Source organism: Pteropus medius, unplaced genomic scaffold (genome assembly GCF_902729225.1).
Source record: "Pteropus medius unplaced genomic scaffold, Ma_sr-lr_union100, whole genome shotgun sequence".
In the NCBI taxonomy this organism is placed as follows: Eukaryota; Metazoa; Chordata; class Mammalia; order Chiroptera; family Pteropodidae; genus Pteropus; species Pteropus medius.
This window is the reverse complement of record NW_024340696.1, coordinates 35,908,608-35,916,011: the sequence shown is the minus strand read 5'-3', so window position 1 is coordinate 35,916,011 and position 7,404 is coordinate 35,908,608. Positions and strand designations below refer to the sequence as shown.

The 7,404-nt window shown below is 33.3% G+C and overlaps 1 pseudogene; it reads right to left on the bottom strand.

The window, feature by feature from the left end:
* Window positions 1-6,631: 6,631 nt before the first annotated feature.
* LOC120609507 (uncharacterized) lies at window positions 6,632-6,750 on the bottom strand (annotated as a pseudogene).
* Window positions 6,751-7,404: the final 654 nt, after the last annotated feature.

Genomic DNA, 7,404 nt, shown 5'->3' with positions numbered 1-7,404 from the left:
ATGTGGTAGTATGCCCACATTCAACCCTTCCACTGCATTGAATTTTTACTTCAGTTTAGCAAAAGCTATATTTATATTTATAACTCGATTATATATAATATCTTTGACTGTGAAAACTTGATATATCTGACCTCTATCAGATCTTTAGGGAACTGAAAATGTATGGTATCTCAGCCTCATTCATGCTAATGCACTTAAAACTAAATCTTTTGTAGTAAAGTGTCAGAATATTTTTTGTGCAGTACTGTATGGTAAGTTGGTATTCAGTGGGTCCCAAAATCCACTATCAAACTGCCTTAAGACCTTCTCTAACAGTAGAGCTGAGCATATCATTTTTATGCACTTTTCCACCACTTCCATGGCTCCTGCTGTTCAGCATTGTGTTAGGGTGTCTAATAAATAACCTGAATCATGTGGCCTCATTCTTAGAGTGGGCAGCTTCTTTGAAGACTTCCCCCATGCCACATCAGATGGCAATGGTAGGACAATTCCCCATAAACAGGTTACTGTGATATTCCTGAGGTTGAGCAGGAAAACCAACTGGCCATTATTCTTTGGAAACAAAGCAAATTAATCCACGCTTATTCCTTATCCTTTTCTCACTAGTACAAATATCAGAAAAAAGGGAGAATGGCAAATATTTTCTGGTAGATACCTTTCTCTAAATATACTTTAATTCAAATGCTTAATAAAACACCTTTTGAAATGTTGTAGTTTTAAGACACAATTTTGCTTTCTCATTTATTGGCTATATATACGATTTCCAAGGGTGTATTTTTTTAAGTTAGGGAGAAAAAAGAAAAAGAATTATAATCTGACTTTCAAGTCTTCAAGCTCAACAACTAATAAATATTGTTTTGGTCTTTTGTTTATATTGTTTTCCTTCAAATAAATCTATTGTTTTGACCTAACTAAAAATTGTTTTGATTCAGAACACATTCATAAAAATATAATTTATTCTTTTATTATAAGAAAATTTTCCTCCCTCTTTGTTTTTTAAACAGGAAGTCTAAGCTTCATTTAATTTATATAATTTTGGTTTCCTTTTGTAAAATTACTCAAGTACAATCATGACTGAAATTATCCATTTTATTAAAAACAGTTTCTAAAGTGCTAATTGAGAATTACTTGCTTAAAAAAAATTATAATTGACTATTTTATAACAGGGGTATTAAGGCAAAAAAATTGTGTTTGTTTCTAATTATGTTTGTTAGGTCTATTAAAGGATTTTTATGTCTAAGTATTCTGCTATCTTTCTTTTTAGTCTATTGCCTGTATGACAAATTAGATATAGACCCAAAGAAGTTTTTATACCAAGTTACTCATGGATATCACTTGAACCATCTACAAGCCGAAGATTAGTAGTCATAGTATGAGCCACAAATTAAAAATTTAGTTCTCTTAACGTATAGGATGTTCTATTTCTAAAACCATTTTCCCATGATTCTTCATAAAAGATGAAGAATTTGAATGTGGTCTTCTCTTCGTTTGGAATAATGGCATCAAAATGTGATCGCATGAGTAAGAATGCTCAAGGGGTTTAAGGTTACTGCAAATGGCTTCTGTTGGAACATTTACAACACGGTTTTCTCTGATTGACACCTAGCAGCTACTGGTAACTCTGAGTGGTAACTCTGATTATACCTTATACTCTAGCAGTACTAGTGAGTTATATTTTGACCAATAATGTGCTTTTATAAAAAATTGCACTTATCTAATCTTAGGAACTTACCTCCACTGGAATGTTTTGCAAAAGTTATGGAGTAGGTTTTTAAAAACGCATATTTATTATACTTTCAGAAATGCCAATGCCAATTCTTTAATATAAACACTGACTTCCCAAAGCTGTATCTTCTCTGATTGCCAGGCCTGTCTATGCAGAAGAAATGGATGCAGACAGCTTAATTTGTTAGTTAGGCAACACTGCCTAACTAACAGTCATTTACTGCTCTTCTCATTTGTACTGTTTCTTTGGTCACCACCATGAGCCAGACTCTCCCTAGATTTTGTTTTATCCATGTTGCTCTGCACCTTGAAAAATGCACATTATTGGCACAGTGTAGAGTAGACTTTTTTCCAAATTATGGGAAATATTTCTTAATCTGAGAACCAACCACATTTTTGGATTTTTACCTTTGTTTCAGAATACCAATTTCTGGAATTTTAAGAGATGAGTAGATGAAGATTTAAAGACTCTAAATGACTATCTCACACACGCTCTGGCATATTACTCTCGCTTCAATGAGTAGCATAAACACTGAAAAATATTTGGGGTCTGCAGATTGGAGATTATTAAGGAGAATATTTTAATTGTTGTGGACAAGAAAGAGGTGCTGTAATAAAAAATTCCTAACTGGGAATTTCACGGTGGATAGTCATGTCCCCAGGCCTATAACTTTAGTAAAAGGTTTATCTTTGCCTTAAGCCAGCCCTATCCATTGTTTCTGTGCATCTAGGTTAATACACCTTTGAAATGTCTCTTTAACCACCCTTTTAGACCCCTCCTTCCAAATTATAACCACCCTTAAGAGAGCAAATAATTTTAGCTATTTTGTAATTCGATACCTGCCTTCCTTTCTTCCATCTTCATGTAATCTTCCTTAGTACACTCCTTAATTTCAAATGCATAAAACAAACTGCAAAACTTATTCTCTATAGCATTTGAGATCTTGCTCCCCAGCACATGTCATCAGTTTGGCTTAAATAAACTCATAAAAATTCTCTATAGGTTTGGACGTTTCTTCTGTTGTCAGTGTAGAGGAGTGAGTTATAAAAACCTGAACTAGGAAACTAGGAGTAATAAAGGAAGGGAAGATAGAATGATCAGAACTTGATGATAGGTGTGGAAGCCGATTTTGGAATTTTGATTAAGAAAAAGTTACTAACAAGGAAGTCTGGAAGAGGAACTGATTTGTGAAAGAGATTTAATGATTTCAATTTAGAATATTTCGGTATGAAGAACTGAAATATCTAGGTAAAGATAGTTGACTGGCATTGTAAAACAGGATCTGTGGAGTTCAGGTTAAAATTGTTATAAGATTTAGGATTGCACCAAAAGAATTGATATTTGAAAACCACAGGTACAGATGAGATTAATAAGAGATAGAATGTAGGCAGTGTGCCAAAAAACCCCACAACACACACACAGACTTAGTGTATCCCCTTATTTAATGCAGGCAAAGGAAAATAATGAAAAAAGAAGCAAGGTAGACTTTGAGAAAGGAAAAGTATGTAAAATGGCTTCAAGTGGGCTTGTTTGTAAGGAAAATAACACCTGGGCGCTGGGGGAGTCTTAACTTTGAAAAAAGGGCATTTATTCCTTTAAAACAATAGTGAATGCAGACCATAAAGGAAAAATAATGTTTTGAGGCGGAGAGTATTGTCATTGGGAAGCTAAAGTTGAAAACTACGTCTCAAAGTGGGTGAGGTTATCAGCTGACTGATGTAAAAGTGCACTGAGCAGAGATGAAAGTTTGCAATACCTCAGGGAATCCAAAGGCAACTGTAGAATAATAAAAAGATTAACTAAGACCGGGAGGATCTAAAATGATTTTGTAATGGATAAGATTGCATTGTCTCTTGGAGTGCCTTTCATTAGCATCAGAATAATCCTTTCTATGTACCAAATTTTCATTTTATCTAATATTTATTATATTTACTATACAATAAGAAAGGAGAAAAAAGTTAATTGGGGCCTCTGTGCAAGTTTAGAAATACTCTACTCACATTGCTAAAACCAGCCAGAAAATACGTTCTTGATGTGACTGTTGATCAACCATATTTCTTTTGGAGTAGTGAAGATTTCCCATCATATTACCAATTTGTGCTAGAATCCTTTTATAAATAGATGTATTTCTGGTGTCTTACAGTTTACTTGTAAACTCCAAAATAGTCACTTAAATGAAACTTGCTTCTCATTTATTTACCATTCTGTCATCCTTGAGAGAGATTTAGGGATCAAACGTTGCCCTTAACCTAAGTAAAATCTGAACTCATTCTGTATGTCCACATCTATGTCCAAGTGACTCTTACTGTGAGTCTACACACAAAAAATGGTTTTGTCAAAACAAAAAATTTAAAGAAAGAATCCCAGCTAGTGGATACATATGTCTTTGGCTCCACCTTCTGTTACAGAGTGAAAATGAACATCATAAGAAGTAACTGGAAAGTTATTAAATACTTTCACTTTTAATAATTCATAGTACTTTATACATATTTACTTCCTATGTCACTTGAATCCGATGGTATATCAAGTTCAGATTTAGCCACACTGAGAGGCTTTCTTTTATGTTTCACACTGACCCTCTCTAGCCCACCCTCCACCTTGCACCCCTGCCACTTTCCTGGCCCCAGGTCACTCACCTTGAAATACTGATAAGGCAGGTTGTTCTCGCTGGTTTTCTGATCTTGCAAGCAACAGAGACAGCTGTTATTTAATATTCTCCCGACAATCCTATTTTATAAAATCCCCATTCAAAATAGCAGATTTGATACGTTTAGAAGGTTCTGGTGACTTTTTAGTTCAGGTGACTATTGCAAATTCATGTGGTACTGAGCAGGATTCATTCCAATAACTGGTTCCCTTCAGTAATTTTATTAGTTCTTTTATTTTCATTCTTGAATAAAATACTAATGGATTTTAAATATTAAAATTCAAAATATTAAAATGCAGAAAGTGAAATAAATTTATGATTATTATTAGTAATAGAGTTTTTTATTCTAAAGCATTAATAGAGACTGCATAGAGCTCAGTGATGTAATTGTTTCATGGATTTCTATGTAAAGAATTTCAGTGATTTGCTTGGCTTTCTATGTAACAGTTTACCCATTGGGAAAAATACTACAGAGTTGTGAATCAGACCTCTTAATTACACCCATCCATAAAAAGGACAGCATATTTTCTGTTTAAACTAAATTCTAATATACCGCCAGCTTCAACAAACATTTTTAATGAATCGACCAGTAAACCAGATAGGACATAAAATCAATCTCTATTTTAGACCTTAATTAGGCAATGAAAACTGAAATTTTGGATTCAGAGTCAAGAAACAGTTATGGAAAACCTGTTATTTCTTTAGTATTTCTGTGGTTTTATGTTTGGGCAATACTGATAAGTCGGATTCATTTGGAGGGGATTCCGATATCCTTAAAAATGAAGACATGCCAAAGCCCAATTATAAAATGCTTGGTACACTTTAATATTTAAATTCTCTAGTTAAAAATTTTAATTAAAAAATCCACAGTTATATAATTTTATTATTCATGTCATAAGTTATAGGATTTATTAAAAACAACATACATTGCCTAATAATTCATCATGAGGCAGGATAAGCCCATAATGTTTAATAATTTTTGATGAACATATTGTTTTCACATTGTCAATTTATCTCCGATTTGTATAATCTTGTTTGGAAATGATATCAAAACTTTGCACTTGAGGCCCTTCATGAATGAGAGGCCCAAGTCAAATGGCCCTTCTGATAATGGCTTTTCTGTCCATTCTGTCCCCTGTCTTCTGAGTGAAAGGATCTGCTTTCCAGGCTAAAGTCAGAACTCCACCTTTGCCAGTGGCCTGCTAGTAGTCACTTTTGCTTTGGATAATTCCCTGTCTTTCTTTTTCTTATATGCCAACTGTTGATATGTAACAGATTTTTAGAGAGAGAACATATCCTAAACGTGTAGTCTGAAAAATTTTTGCAAATCAAATACACTTGTTTAACCATCAATCATATCAAGAAATGAAAAATTACATCAATAGCATCTGTGTAGCATTCCTTGAAACCCCTTCCTTTCATTACTTACCCCATAAGAGTAATCACTATCCAGTCTTTCCTGTTTTCCCTGTCTCTTTAATGAATTTGAATCTTAAAGAGAGTACTGTCTCTTAAAGAGAGTACTGTCTTCTTTCACTTTCATTCATATTGATTGTTGCAGGCAGTCATCGATTATTTATTATTAATGTGCGTGTGGTATGAATATGCCACAATTTATCTTTGTTAATGGGCTTTTGGATAATTTCCATTTTGGGGGTTTTACAGGTGAAAATTCTTTGAACATTCTAGCACAGGTCTTTTGAGGAGTCTTGTCACTTTTTATTGATTTGTAGGAATTCTTTATTTATTCTGTCTATGAGTCCTTTGTCAGATAAATGTTATTATAAATATTTTTCTTCCTCTGAGTTGCGTTTTACTCTCTTAATTGTTTCTTTTGATAGAGAAATTGGTAGATTGAATATAACCTAATTATCAATTTTTCCTTTATAATTAGCACCTTTCATAAACTTTTAAAGAAATATTTGCTTACTTTAACCCAAATCAAGAAGATATTCTCCCATGATCCCTTCTAAAAGTTTTATTGTTTTACTTTTCACATTTAGAACTGTAATACTTGTGAAGTAGAGTTTGTGTATGGTATCAAGTAAAGGTCAAAATACATATGTTGCTATAGCAATTTAATTGAATTTAAATAATTTATTAAAAAGACCATCCTTTTCCCATTGTACTACAGTGTTATCTTGGCTGTAAATCAGATGACCATATGTGTCTGGGTCTATTTCTGAACTATCTATTCTATTTCATTGGTCAGTTCGTCTATCTTTGCGCCAATAACTTGTTCTTTTTTTTTTTTTTAACACCTACAGCACCTGGTCTTCCTAGGTAGTCTCCCATCTAAGTACTAACCAGGCCCAACCCTGCTTAGCTTCCAAGATCAGACAAGATTGGGCACATTCAGCGTGGCATGGCTCTAGACACATGTTCTCTTAATTGCTATATATTTAGAACAGGTCTTGATATAAGGCACTTTAAGTACTTCAGCTTTGTTCTTCTTCAGATCATGTTGGCTGTACTTGGCCCTGCATTTCTATATAATTTTTGAAAGTCAAACTCTCAGTTTCATAGACACACACACACACACACACACACACACACACACACACACACACACATAAATGAAAGACAAATAAAAAAACCTGTTAGGATTTTGATTAGGATGGCATTAGAATGATTTTGATTTATTTTGCTTAGTTTTGAAAAATGTTTTCATTGGATATAGAATTTAAGGTTGACAGATTTTCTTTAAGCACTTTCATGTATAATGCCTCACTCTTTTCTGGCGTCATATTTTCTGAGAAGTGAGCTATTAATTGAATTATTATTCTCTTATTTGTAAAGTGTCAATTTTCTCTTGCTGCTCTCAAGATTTGCTCTTTATCTTTGGTTTTCAATAGTGTAACTATTATAACTGAAAATTCTGTCTTTCATAAAATTTGGGAAATTTTGGCCATTATATCTTCAATTAAAAACACTTTTTTCTTTTATATACTCATTCTCATATCAGTTTTGGACCATTATGGAACCATTTGCTATCATCTAACAGGTCCCTGAGTCTCTGCTCATTTTATTT